This window comes from Homarus americanus, unplaced genomic scaffold (assembly GCF_018991925.1).
Source record: "Homarus americanus isolate GMGI-L3 unplaced genomic scaffold, GMGI_Hamer_2.0 scaffold32948, whole genome shotgun sequence".
NCBI classification, from domain to species: Eukaryota; Metazoa; Arthropoda; class Malacostraca; order Decapoda; family Nephropidae; genus Homarus; species Homarus americanus.
The window spans coordinates 15,056-29,153 of NW_024715335.1; the positions used below are offsets into that span (position 1 = coordinate 15,056).

Genomic DNA, 14,098 nt, shown 5'->3' on the forward strand with positions numbered 1-14,098 from the left:
CCCTAGCCACCCTTGTCATGGGGAACACTAATTATGGCCACATCGACTGGAGAAATGAATTCACGCCAAACGACCTAAATAATCCAGTCACTTTTCGTAGAAACTCTGAGAGATGATTTTCTATTCCAACATGTTAAATATCCGACGCACTACAGAGGAGGGTATGGTGGAACGCCTAGCCCCAGTTAAGAACATAAGAAAATAAAGAGTCTGCAATAGGCAGCTTCAGAGCTAACAAAGCCATCTGAGTTACTTTCTGAAATTCCGAGTGTTAGTTTTCAAAATGTCCACTAGTAAATGAAAAGGTCCTAGGACAGTGGTAGAAAATATAACAAACCAGGGGACGATGACTAACTAGACGTTTGTGCTTACGCCAACTAGTGTTATCAAGTTGTCCACCATTATCATGCTCCACCACCATTATCATGCTCCACCACCATTATCATGCTCCACCACCATTTCAGATTAAGGTAAATCTTCACTGTAGATTATAGATATTATGTTTATGTAATTATTGGGCTCTCAATTCTAAGTGAAAATTTGGTTTTATTACGACATTTTAAGTGGATATTGTAGGGGATACTTTTATTTTGTGTGGATTGCAAAAATAGCCTTGTGCTTCCCATCCAAAAAGTTTTGGCCGTGAGATGGCGTGAAGTTGGCCGTGAAGGTCGTACATCTGGCACCCTGCCCAGTGACTGTTTGGCCGTGAGATGGCGTGAAGTTGGCCGTGAAGGTCGTATATCTGGCACCCTGCTCAGTGACTGTTTGGCCGTGAGATGGCGTGAAGTTGGCCGTGAAGGTCGTACATGTGGCACCCTGCTCAGTGAACATGGCGGGAGACTCTTACTGTAACACTCAGAAGTAGTGTTACCCTTTTTTTCAACTTCATTTCAGAAGGCGACAGAGTGTACACGAGGAGGCAATGAAGGTCATGGCTGATGTTAAATGCCATTTACGGTGAGCTTTAAGTTATGAATATATAGGACTTGTTGCATAGTTAGATTTTCTGAAAAAAACCAGAATAATTAGAGTGTTCTTGTTGGGTAATACTTAACGGATATAAAGTCACGAGGTCCGTTATTGACATTAAGCGAGACGGGGAACTTTTGAAGTATCAGGTTCTGCTATTTTAGGTAATCTCATGAAAATGTCAACCTGAGAGCCAAAACTGAAAATCCACACAAACTAATGGAGGAGACAGGGTAATAATTGATGACGGTAATTATTTAGGATTAACCCGCCAAAGAAATTGATTGAAAACAATTTTGAAAACGCCGGATTTTCATTGTTATATTATAGTGGCCACTGTTGTAGTTTGTGGAAATATGTTAAAAAAAAATTATTTTTTAAATAAGCGCTACTTAACATTTGTGGGTATGAAGAACACCTAACCTACCTAACCTTACCTAACTTCCTTATAGGGGCTCTACCCCCCGCTATATTAAACAGAAAGAACTTACAGTACTATGATATGGTGAAATTTGAGGCATTTTCTAGACGCGAGATGATACAGCCGCATCGGGGCTATGCAGCCTTGGCTGGTTAGGCCTATATATTAACCTTGATGACTAAACTGCGGCCGAAATTTAAAGAAAACGATTTTGAAAAGCTGCAATTTCACTGTGGTAATCATTGATTGTCCCGCGGGCGACTTTTCATAAAAAAATGATTTTATAAACGCTGCAATTTCACTATTTAATATAGTGGACACTTTTAGTTTGTGAAAAGGTGTTAAAAAGTTATTTCTAAATTATACCTAACCTAACCTTAGTGGGTATGAAAAACACCTCACCAACCTAACCAAATAAACCTACCTAACCTTACCTAACCCCGGGACCCCTCGGTATATTAAATAGAAAGAACTTACTATAATATGGTGTAATTTAAGGTTGTTTCTGGATGTGAGAGCAGCCGGCTGCATCGGCGCTTATGCAGCTTGGGCGGCGGATTTATTTGGGTAAATTTGCATAAGCACACCACACTCTGTTAGAAAGTCAAAAATATATTTTTCTAGTGTATTTGTGTGTGTTTAGACCGAATATGACCTTCATTTCCGGCGGAAATTGGCCGGTTTTTTTTATCGATTTTTTTTCTTGGGACGTTTTCCGAAAAAAAAAATGGCTAAGCGAATAAAAAATACACCAAAAAACCACTAGAAAAAGCAAAAACCTAACCTAACCGACTCTCACCATATGATGGAATCACCTATTTCTTACCTTATTGCTGTCTCTTCTTTGTCTTTGGGATAAGGGACGAGTTAGGACAACGCCACATATGTTGGTTTTGACGATATTTACATTGTCTTGCACTTATGACACTTTACTGAGGTTGGGAGAACACCATGCGATCGAAAAAATGCTCCAGTTTTTTTAGTTTTTTTCCCAAAACTCACAATCAGCTCCATATAATTTAAGTGACACCCATCACACACTTCCATGGTCGGAAATGAATATGAATTTGGAAATATGAGAGACCCAAAATAAAAATCGATTTTGATTGGGTCAAAATTACAGCGAATTAAACCAAAAATCATTTTAATTGGTTGCCAAAAAAACGCTTTTGATTGGCCGCGTGACGTGTACGGGAACACATGCGCGTGATGATTTATGAAGGAGACATCAGTGTGGGAGGTGAGGTAGGCGATAATGGCGGAAGAATAATGGAAGAAAATAGAGAACATTTTGGATATGCTATCTCCATTATTATACATTTGCGCCGGTAATGTAATAGATGAAAATTATCTTATAATTAGACGACTTATTCGAATGATAATAGATTAGTGGTAGGAATGTGTGATGTTAAAACGCAATAATACCGTTATTTGTTATTGTGATGGTAGGAAACGGCGAGCCACAGTGTTGGGGAAGTGATGAAGGATTGTGCTGTGGTCTTGGTGAATGTGGCAGAACAGGTAGCGAACGAAGTAGTGCTTGTAGTGGTAATCCCTGTTGCCAGCCCTCAGAACCCAGGGTTTTATACTCTTCCACTGCAGTATCAGGGTCAACAAAGTTTTCGCTGTTGTTAACGGTTTGGTTTGTTATAACCTAAGGACCAAAAGTTCGAGTAGGCTTTCCAGCAATCACTGTAGATAGTAGTGGTCTGGCGTGATAAATTTCTGGCAATGAGAAACTAGGGTGTCGGCGTCACTTTTTCTCAACCGGCACAACGAACATGCAGCCCGATCCACACTCAATGCTGCCAAAAACCTAGATACCCTTCACTAAGCGGTCATGTTGGAACTTCCTCTTACCAAACTTACTTTCGTCAATTTCCACAATTGCATTTGGGCCACCAATAGGTTCCTGGTTTTCCATCCAGTTCATACAGACCTCACTGCAATAATGTTTCCTGTCAACAACGGACTTGGCCCACAAACCCAGTTCTGTTTCACAATATTGCTGTGAAAAATACTTTCTGAAAATTGTAGGCCTACAAGTCCCTGGATGACCAAAACTAAAATAATACCCTTATTAGAATGTTACCTAACCTACCTATCTTCCTAACCTGTGAATTGTCATTTTGATTTTTTGGTTATTATCCAAACAACATCTTTAGGAAAATGAGCGAATTCAATGCAATATAAATTGTAATAAACACTCCCGATGAGATCGTTGTTCATTTCTTGACTTGTCTGAAAAGAATAAGTTGCTAATACAGTCACAAAAACACCTATACAGTATAATCAAAATGTCACATCACATAACATAAGAAACAATTCTACCTAAAATAGAACATTTACCATTATCATTTGCCAAAATATCTGTGGGTCGCAGCTTTTTCTTAAAATACTGTACTGTACAGTGGTCCCTCGGTTAACGAGATTTCGGTTGACGAGTTACCTTCCATAAAATTCTTAACTTCGGTTAACGAGCAATCCCTCGATTAACGAGTTTCTTACGAGCTGACCTCCACATGTTTTAGCTTGCATTTGGCGGTCCAACAGCTGTAGTATTAGTCCGCCAATACAGTAATCGGTTCTAGGGCTTAAATTCCTTACCCTTTTGGTAAATATCAAGAAGTTTATACTATTCAATAATTTTAATGGTTTAATATTAAATTTTTTAGTAATTTTAACAATTATTGAACATAATTGAAGGTAGGGTCACTAGTTTGTGGCACGCCATTCAGCCTGCCAACACACCATACAGGCGTCAGTCTTTTTGTCTTTTCAGTGGAGGTAACATCTTGCTTGAGACTCTCTTCAGCTAAACGCTTTTCTTTCTGTGTTTACAAGCAAATTATTGGTCATTTTGAAGTTTATTTTACATATTGACAATATGTAATGCAGTGCAGTGTTGATTTAAAGAAAATAATCTTGAATTACACCAAGAGAACTAAAATTTTATGGGTGAAATGGCGCCATGGGGTGACTTCTCTTCCACCCCAATGCCTTCTCTTCTCCCTTCTCCTCCACCCCCATTCTAATCCCCATCATCATCCAGGAGCCTTCTACATACACACCTCAAAGTAAGTGAACCTTTCTACCTTTTTTGTTGAATTTAGGCAATTTTCGGTGAGCTGGAACCAATTACCCAAAAACCCATTGAAACAATGGTTTCGGTTAATGAGTTTTTCGGTTAACGAGCAACCTTCTAGAACGGATTGTGTTCGTTAACCGAGGGACCACTGTAGTACTGTACAGAATGACAAGGAGCCTGTTGGGTTGTAAACATTGCTAGTATGTTTTAGTGACATGTGATTGAAATGTGAGTACATACTGTAGTTCCAAAATAACTAACCTCGCTTTTTTTTAATTTTTCCCAATACAAAGCTTATTATTTGGAGAAAGTCTAGCTCATTGTATGGTAAAGGTGGAGCAGATGATTAGCACCCGAACGCTTTTATATATTTCTTCTATATTTTCCAGATGTTCTTTGGGTGATAAATTATTTGTTAGTAAGTAGGGCCTGAAAGAAGATGGGAATAATGGGGCAGAAAATGCGAACACTTAATATGGCAGTGATTTCATGTCTCTATGTGGTTTTTAGGCAAAGAAAATTTTTTTTACCCTGATTATGGCTAAATACATGTTCGTATTGTAGGATTGGGCGTCTCATCCAATAGTCTTTGGCTGATATAGGAGTTGCCCAAGCCAGATATGGTTGTAATGGAATTTCAGCATCAGTCCTTCATTATTCAGTTAAAATATGAATTTTTTAAGCTATTGAGAATTTCAGTTGGGAAGAAAAGCCTGTTTATATATATTTTTAACTTGCAGAGAACTGGAGACTCAAGTAGCAGGTCTTAATCCACCCTCAAACCCTGTAAATCTGGGTAACACAGGGCTCTTGTCCTTGGACCCCTCACCAGATAAACTACCACTCTACTACCAGCTTCTGGACTGTTATACTTGGATGGAGAAGGTGAGAAATAAGTACTTAACTTAATTTTGTAGCACCTCTTAGCTAAGACCATTTATTTCTTGGAACCCCCTTTGTTGGAGTGGAGAAAATCTGATTGAATGTTTCAAGCATTATAGACCCCTATTGTGACCAAAGAATAATAATTACTGTAAACCCTTGCCATTCGCGATGGATAGGTTCCAAGAAATGGCGCGAATAGGTAAAACCGCAAATAGCCATTTCTGTAATACCTTAGTGCACTAATATACAGGTATGCCTATACTGTGTATGAGAAACTTAAGTCACAATAATGTACTTACATTTGTATGTGGAAGTCTGGAGCTTGATGAAGTGGTGTACTGTATTCAGTATAGGGAGACATCTGGTTAATGAAGCATAGGTGGATCATCAAGATCACTGGTGGAAGAGGGTGAATCAGTGGTGGTTGGTGTAGTGGTGTGCGACCGGGAGGTGGTGGATGGCTGAGGGGAAGAGGAGGGTGGTGAGGTGGTGGGTGGCTGGGAGGAGGGTGGTGAGGTGGTGCGTGGCTGGGGAGAAGAGGAGGGTGGTGAGGTGGTGGGTGGCTGGGAGGAGGGTGGTGAGGTGGTGCGGGCTGGGGAGAAGAGGAGGGTGGTGGAGGTGGTGGGTGGCTGGGAGGAGGGTGGTGAGGTGGGCGTGGCTGGGGAGAAGAGGGAGGGTGGTGGAGGTGGTGGGTGGCTGGAGGAGGGGTGGTGAGGTGGTGGTGGCTGGGAGGAGGGTGGTGAGGTGGTGTGGTGGGAGGAGGTGGTGGGCGTGGCTGGGGAGAAGAGGAGGGGGTGAGGTGGTGGGTGGCTGGGAGGAGGGTGGTGAGGTGGTGCGTGGCTGGGGAGAAGAGGAGGGTGGTGGAGGTGGTGGGTGGCTGGGAGGAGGGGGTGGTGAGGTGGGTGGCTGGGGAGAAGAGGAGGGTGGTGAGGTGGTGGGTGGCTGGGAGGAGGGTGAGGTGGTGGGTGGCTGGGAGGAGGAGGGTGAGGTGGTGGGTGGCTGGGAGGAGGGTGGTGAGGGTGGGTGGCTGGGAGGAGGGTGGTGAGGTGGTGGGTGGCTGGGAGGAGGGTGGTGGAGGTGGTGCGTGGCTGGGGGAGAAGAGGGAGGGTGGTGAGGTGGTGGGTGGCTGGGAGGAGGGGTGGTGGAGGTGGTGCGTGGGGGGAGAAGAGGGGTGGAGGTGGTGGGTGGCTGGGAGGAGGTGTGAGGTGGGGGTGGCTGGGAGGAGGGTGGTGAGGTAGTGGGCAGAGAGGAGGAGGTGGTGAGGTGGTGGGTGGCTGGGAGGAGGGTGGTGAGGTGGTGGGTGGCTGGGAGGAGGTGGGTGAGGTGTGGCTGGGGAGAAGAGGAGGGTGGGAGGTGGTGGGTGGCTGGGAGGAGGGTGGTGAGGTGGTGTGGCTGGGGAGAAGAGGGAGGGTGGTGAGGTGGTGGGTGGCTGGGAGGAGGGTGGTGAGGTGGTGGGTGGCTGGGAGGAGGGTGGGAGGTGGTGCGTGGCTGGGGAGGGGAGGGTGGTGAGGGTGGGTGGCTGGGAGGAGGGTGGTGAGGTGGTGGGTGGCTGGAGGAGGGTGGTGAGGTGGTGGGTGCTGGGAGGGAGGGGTGGTGAGGTGGTGGTGGCTGGGAGGTGAGGGTGGTGCGGTTGGGGAGAAGAGGAGGGTGGTGAGGTGGTGGGTGGCTGGGAGGAGGGTGGAGGTGGTGTGGCTGGGGGAGAAGAGGAGGGTGGTGAGGTGGTGGGTGGCTGGGAGGAGGGTGGTGGAGGTGGTGCGTGGCTGGGGAGAAGAGAGGTGGTGAGGTGGTGGTGTGGGAGGAGGTGGGTGGAGGTGGTGCGTGGCTGGGGAGAAGAGGAGGGTGGGAGGTGGTGGGTGGCTGGGAGGGGTGGGTGGTGGTGGGTGCTGGGAGGAGGGGTGGTGAGGTGGTGGGTGGCTGGGGAGAAGAGGGGAGGGTGGTGGGAGGTGGTGGGTGGCTGGGAGGAGGGGTGGTGAGGTGGTGGGTGGCTGGGAGGAGGGTGGTGAGGTGGTGCGTGGCTGGGGAGAAGAGGAGGGTGGTGGGAGGTGGTGGGTGGCTGGGAGGGGTGGTGAGGTGGTGCGTGGCTGGGGAGAAGAGGAGGGTGGTGGAGGTGGGTGGCTGGGAGGAGGTGGTGAGGTGGGTGGCTGGGGAGAAGAGGAGGGGGGGAGGTGGTGGGTTGGGAGGAGGGTGGTGAGGTGGTGTGGTCTGGGGAGAAGAGGAGGTGGTGAGGTGGTGGGTGGCTGGGAGGGAGGGTGGTGAGGTGGTGTGTGGCTGGGGAGAAGAGGAGGTGGTGGAGGTGGTGGGTGGCTGGAGAGGGTGGTGAGGTGGTGCGTGGCTGGGGAGAAGAGGAGGGTGGAGCGGCAGCGGTAGCACTAGCTGGTTCTTTCTTAAAAAAAAAAATGTTGATTGGCAGTTGTTTCCTCTGCTTTCAGTTCTTGAAACATTTCCTGATAGGAAAACAATACTTGATTGATTCCTCGGACCATCTAGGCTGCGTTCCATGGAAGGGTCGTGGTCAACAATGAAATCATTCACCATCTTTACCTGACAAAATAATTCACCAAAATTTCATACTCCAACCTTCATGTTGTAATTCCATATCTTCTGGCAATTTTACCAACTCTTCAAATCCTCTTCTGTAAGTTCCTTCCATGCCCACCAATTGGCTTCCACATCTTCAGCAGCCATGTCCACAAACCCTCACCACCCAACTGACGTGCAACATTCACAATGTCATTCACATCTCACTATGGACGGAAATCCTGAAAGTTATTCACACACTCAGGCCATAAGGGTGCCAACAAGGATTCACTGTCTCTGGTTTAAGCTCACTGAATGATTCACTGAAGGATAATGCAGTCTGTAATGTTGTACTCTTCCAACACTTGCTAACATCAAGGTCAGGGTCTCATCCATGGCACTACAGATACGACCAAAAGAGCAGTATGTATAATATGCCTTGAAGGTGTGTATTACACCCTGATCGAGAGGTTGGATAAAGAATGGTGTTGGGGTGGGAACACCACCTCTACACCTGGATGGCTAAATTGCAAACTTTCTGGGGCTTGGTGCATTTTCTATCAATAATACACTTAAATTCCATCTTCTGGAAGCAAGGTATTTTTCCACTTTCAGGGATGAAACATTTATGGAACCAGCCCAGGAAAGCTTGCACAGTTACTCATGCCTTTTTCGTTGGACTGCCAAAACACTGGCAAAGCTTGTTTTTCCCTTAAAGCCTTAGGGTTTGCTGAGCGGTAGCGCCAGGCTTGATAATGCAGCCAGCTGCATTGCTAAGAAGATGAGCATCACTCTGTCCTTGGTTTTGAACCCAGAGGCACATCTTTCCTGCTTGTTTATATATGTTCTACAGTACCAGGTAGTTTCTTCTAATATAAACCAGATTCATCAGCATTTAACACTTGCTCTGGTCTATAGCCTTTCTTCAGCTTGGCGGAATGCACCTGTGGCTGTGTGGTCAGCTGATGCGGCCTCCCAGTCAGCTTAACATTATGGAGCGAGAATCTTTTCTTAAAATTCTCGAACCAACTTTTACTGGCACTAAAAGTTGGTTCAGTCACTGCACTAGCCCCTTCACCACCTGTTGACTCGTAAAAATGAGCATAAAGACTTTTAGCCTCTTCACAAATCACATTGCCGTCTATCGGAACATTTTGCTGTGCTAGTCCTCGATCAAATGTTCAGTGCTTTCTCGGTTTTACAATGTTCTTGTCACAAACAACCTGCGCCACTTTAGCACTTGCAGGAGCACTCATGAACAGAATCACGAATTGCTTTCATTCTTTCTTATGTACCGCACTGTGGATTCGTTCACACAAACAACCGGCCAACCGCGGCAGCACTCACCCCCTCTTTTAACTTGTCTGTCAATTCAATTTTTTTTTGCCAGGGTCATCACTGACTTCTGCCTTTTCTGTTCCTCCACTAGCAGCACTGGCACTAGGTAGTCTTTTCAGGGCCATTTTCGCAAAGAAACACGAAAGTTTGAGAGTGTGACACGGGATGCTAGGTCACGGGTACTGGTGAGGGCAAACAGAGTGGATGAGACGCGCGGGCACATAGGGTGACTCGTTGCACTGCTAGCCATCATCTGCTTACTGCAAATTGGCAACCCGCAAATAACAAGAAATCCCTGTGACTGCAAATAACTGTACTGTATATAATTTTAAACTGATGAGGTATTGAATTGGTGAGGGTTCATTGTATAGGTAATCCTCTTTTATCCCAAAATCACATACTGGTATCTCTCGTTATACAGATGGGTTAGGTTCTTAAGGGACCATTATTTGTTAAAAAGTGAATAGCTTTGTAAACAGGTTGAAAATTCCAAATCTGAAATCCTTGGGGCTGAATGTGTCTCGGTTCTGGATTTTTTCAGATTTTGGGATACCTGTACACTGTATACCTGTATAATGGGGTACAGGTACCTCACCCAGAGGCCTGTGCCCAAGTCTAAACAAAATTCATGGATATCATTTACCGAATATGGATACATATAGCCTGCAGGTAGTTTAATGCGATATTTTATAAATTTTGTGCATGAAACAAAAAAGAAAAAAGATGCACATTAAACCATCAGAAAGGTAAAGTACCACTACTGTAAGCCTACCTGTGACCTGAAATTTACCAAAGTGCAGTCTGTGTACCTTCATTCATTAATGCTCTAGGGATGAGGATGCACGCTGAGAAAGAAATACTTTATAAGAACAGAATATTCGTGTAAACAAATGTCCATATAGCAAGGGATACCTGTATTGCAATTTTGTGTTGTCACATATCTGATTTGTATGTACAAAATATCCAAGTGTGTGTTTTTTTAAATGCTATTGCAAGGAAAATTTTTAATCATGCACTCAAATTACTTCCAACAGAGCACCCTTTCCCAAGCAGCTAACGAGCCGATCTGTGGTGAAAAGGATAAAGTAACAGTAAGAATCTTTTAAATTTGCAGAGATGCATCAGTTCATGCTCAGCTTTCAGAGGGTGAAAACACAATCCTCTCATATATTTACCACTAGCTTAAATCTTTTATACATTCTTAACTTTATTAAGTGTGTTTTTATGCCCATAATAGTGGTAACTTGGGTGTAAATGGTGGTGGTTGTTGGTTGGTAAGTTGAAATGTCCATGAGTAGAATATCCACTGAATAATATACAACTACAAAAAAATGAAGAGTAGGAAGTGAATTGGTTCTTGAACATTCGCCACCCCCTGACCTCATTTAATACAGCAGTTATGCAATTTCACCATAATTCCCATCTTATTTTGGGGTTCATTTGGTACTAGGATAATAAAACATTATGGGAAAATAATAAATTTAAAAAATCCACTTGACTCCAGATGAGCTACAGTTATAGTATGTATTATTAAATTCCTGTTCTTGTTGACACAGTGCAGTCACAGCCAGCCGGTGCCTCCCTGTCTTGATGTTCATGTACAGGTATCCTTCATTGCATTTATTCCTCCTTAAATTCGGTTTTGTGCTAAAAATTTGACACCCATTCTCACTTAACGTTAAGTCAAAATTTGGTTTAGCAATAGCTTGACTCACTGAGAAGGAAAACTGGGAATAAGGCATGTGCATTGTTACATGTAATAAAACTTAAAAGTTGTGGAAAAATCATTACAATAATAAACTATAAAATATGATAAATAGAGTATGGGTGTGTGTGTGAAGTGAATGTGTGTGTAGGGACAGTGAACTTAACTTCATTGCCAACTCTCCACTCAGCTGCATTCTTCCTTCCTGATGGAAGTCACAACACACAGCATGGCAGCAGTCACCGTCTCAGAATCAGCAGGGTGACTGCCTGGTTTAATTTTTGTCATGTCGGCCAGAGGATGGGTTGACTGTACATAAAATGTGCGTTGTCTTATTTTGTATCAACTTTTATAAGCTTTAATGTTTATCACTTAACAATTTTGTTAACTTTTGATGTATACTTAATAAGAATGCATACCATTGTTTCTAATGGGATATGAGTTTGCATGAGTACAATGTGTGCAATTTCACACATCTTAAGAGTTTTTCAAGAACAGAAGCCTTGTGATAAATGAGGATTACTTGCAGTACTGTATTTGTATATTTTAATTGTTTTGTTTATTCTTTCATTCAATTGTTTTGATGTAGCAATGCACTATACCCAACAGGTACATTGTTACTCCACCATAATGCACTCACTCTTTTACAAAACAATCTCAGAGATCATCGATATATTTACCATATTCTTTAAGAGAGACTGACCTGCTTCATTAAACCTGATATTACCTCAACAATAGAGTCTTTAATTTTCTCTCTTTGTGAGATTTTTTTGTCTTTGCAATTTGATTCACTTCAAGAGAAATTACTTAAAAGGTTAATGACAGTAATGCAAGAGCTGTTATACACTGGTCCTTACTTATCATAGGGATACATCCTGAAAATTGGCATGCAAAGCATAATTGTGTGCAAACCAGGCTAATTTTACTGATATTATAGTATTGGTGAGGTTTGCATAGAGGGTAGGCTGAGATGGTTCTAGTATGTGGGAATAGATGATGGAACCAGTTGGTTCAAGAAATGGTTGAGTTTTGAATGTGGATGGATGAAAGAGAGCTAGGAATAAGCTTTGGTCGAGACTGAAGGTTAATTTTCCAGTCACTGAAGGCAGTACAGTAGTCCCTCACCAACTCTTAGGGGTTAGGTTCCTGAAAAACCCCATGGCTCGCGAGGATAACACTAGTCAGGCCTAGAAGTGCCTGTTCCTTCACTATAACCAAGACCTGTAACATACATTTAATTAAATTTGAGTACTGTGTATAAAAAATCATTTAATCTAAATTAAATACCTTATTAATATAAATTTTTACAATACATCTCGCCCCAGAATGGCGTACTATAAAATAAGAAAAATGAAGAGAGCATGAATTGTGTATGTGTATGAAGTGAACATGTGTGTGTGGACTTGTAGATTATCCAAATTAGACTGTCCCTGTAGCCCACCACCCCTACCAGCTAAACTGTGTTATTGTTATTTTCAACTCATATTTTCGTATACGTAATTTTATTCATTTTTAACACTGTTACAGGAACACTCCAATCATTCATACAGACTGTGTAAAAAAAAAAAAAGTAGTTATCATAAGGTTATAAACATAAGAAAATAAACATTTCTTATGTCACAGGAGCAAAATGTTGAATCATGGGATAGGTGTAGTGTTATAGGGATCTCTGCCTCATACCAGGCCAAGCTGTGAGGCACGCACATTATTATTTCTTTCAACTTGTAGTTTATTAAAAAAATTATGTTTATTTTTTATTTTTTTACTGTACATTGCACACAATAGTTCATTCCGATGAAAAAAAAAATTAATGAAGGAAATGATTATTACTGCTTATAAGGTCAAAAAGCATAAAGGGCAAGCCATTTTCTTACATCCGTGGAGTTAGCTGACTATCGTTATTGGGAAGAGGAAGCTCGTGTGCCCTTAAAATAGTTTTACTTAAATGACAATGCAGTATTTTTTCATTTTATTAGTCAGGTATTTTCATTCCTCCCATTTGGAAGATTACATTAGATACATAGAGGGATAAGATGCACACTAATCCGCGGATACTCGACATTCAATGCAGTAGTTTGGTGAGAATGGTATACCCGGTACAGAGTAAACCCGAGGATACCGGCATCGACGGATAGAAATCTGAGGTTGGCGAAAGTCCTAATGCACAGTATATAATTACCTCGAATTCTTGGTCATTTTCCTTCTGAGCTGGCCAAGGTCTTCTTCAGGTCTTTATTGACAGCTTTGAGGTACCATTCATCATTTGGACTAAATTTGTTGGTTATAGGATTTGATTTTAATTAATTTATTTTTATTTTTTAACCCTTTCTCGTCGGGGTTGCTTGTACAGTACTTGGAAACTTATTTTTTTATTTTTTTTTAGCTCTTTTGCCATTTTCATACATTAGGAGAAAAATATAAATCAGTAACCAGTATTTTAAAATTTTATCACAATTTTATCACCTGTATTGCTCCAGATTGGTCTGTTCTTATTGGATTTCTGCATTTTTATGGTGATTTGTCTTTTTCATTGAAGGGCTTTACTGAAGACAAGTAATGCGTACCACTACAGTGATGTGGAACTCCTGGGCAGTACAGTAACAATAGCCGGATCATCTTTGATTTGAGAGGAATATTTCCTTGTCAGCTGACGCAACTGGAATCTTCCCAGTAGATTATGAAACAGGATTAGGCTTGAAGTACATTTTCTGGCTTGAAGGAGTAAAGTGATCTGAATTCCTCTCTCTGTACCTAGTTGTTTCCTCACATTGTGAGAAAAAATTCAAGTTTATTGTATGATTCCTAAGTCTGTGTTAATTAGGAATTTTAATTCAAGCAAAGAGGAATTTAAGATTTACTGTAGTGTTCTTTGTTGACCTCCAGCACAGCAACTACCAGGATGGAGCAGGAGTTCACTTCAGAACCCTTGTCTGAATGATCCAAGTGACTCGCAGTATTTTCACTGATCTGATTTGTTCTATATCACTTGAGAATGCAAATGGCTCTTTGGTTAAGGCAGTCTGTTACTAGGGAATTTGTTTGGACTCTTTCCCTTGTCCGCCATGGGGTTTCTGTGAGATACTTTTTCTAATCTATTAGTATAAACAATTTAAGCTGGCACTTGTTGTGTGGTATTTAATTGCCTACAAGTATCGAGAATAAAGATCACTGA

The 14,098-nt window shown here is 42.6% G+C and overlaps 1 long non-coding RNA gene across 1 annotated transcript; it reads left to right on the forward strand.

Moving 5' to 3' along the window:
• Positions 1-808: 808 nt before the first annotated feature.
• Positions 809-11,574, forward strand: LOC121857634. Its single transcript, XR_006087249.1, has 3 exons — positions 809-960; positions 5,222-5,366; positions 11,536-11,574. It is a non-coding gene; the product is annotated as an uncharacterized LOC121857634 (long non-coding RNA).
• Positions 11,575-14,098: the final 2,524 nt, after the last annotated feature.